This window comes from Nematolebias whitei, chromosome 10, assembly GCF_014905685.2.
Source record: "Nematolebias whitei isolate Nwh7 chromosome 10, NemWhi1, whole genome shotgun sequence".
NCBI classification, from domain to species: domain Eukaryota; kingdom Metazoa; phylum Chordata; class Actinopteri; order Cyprinodontiformes; family Rivulidae; genus Nematolebias; species Nematolebias whitei.
The window spans coordinates 38,825,122-38,825,610 of NC_056507.1; positions in this window are offsets into that span (position 1 = coordinate 38,825,122).

A 489-nucleotide genomic window follows, 5' to 3' on the forward strand; every position below is an offset into this window, starting at 1 on the left:
TGGATGTAACTGGGACCTTGTGTACATAATTTCGTCCCACCACATGTGGTGAGAACGACAATAAACCTACTTGAACTTTAAAGTGTTGTCTCATTACAAAAAGGTGCCAGGTTCAAAACCCTGCTGCATCCTTTCCTGTGTGAAGTTTATAGGCTTTGCATGTGCATGCATGGATGTTCTCTGGGTACTCCACTTTCCTCCCACAGACCAGCAGAATATATGTTAGGTCATCCGGTAACTAGTTTGTCACTAGGTGTAAGTGGTGAGCAGTAAGATCTTGCCAAGTACTCCATATTGAGATAGTCATTAAAAAATGTATGTAACAAGCATACAGACATATAATGAGCTAAGTGGACAAACTTTTTACACTAATCTGGTTGGAGGAAGCACTACATACACTGTAGTCCTGACACCTCTTGTGCCCTACAACATTACTGTGGGTGGCTGTGGCTGATTGGTTAGAGCAGTCGTCCTCCAATGCGAGAGTTG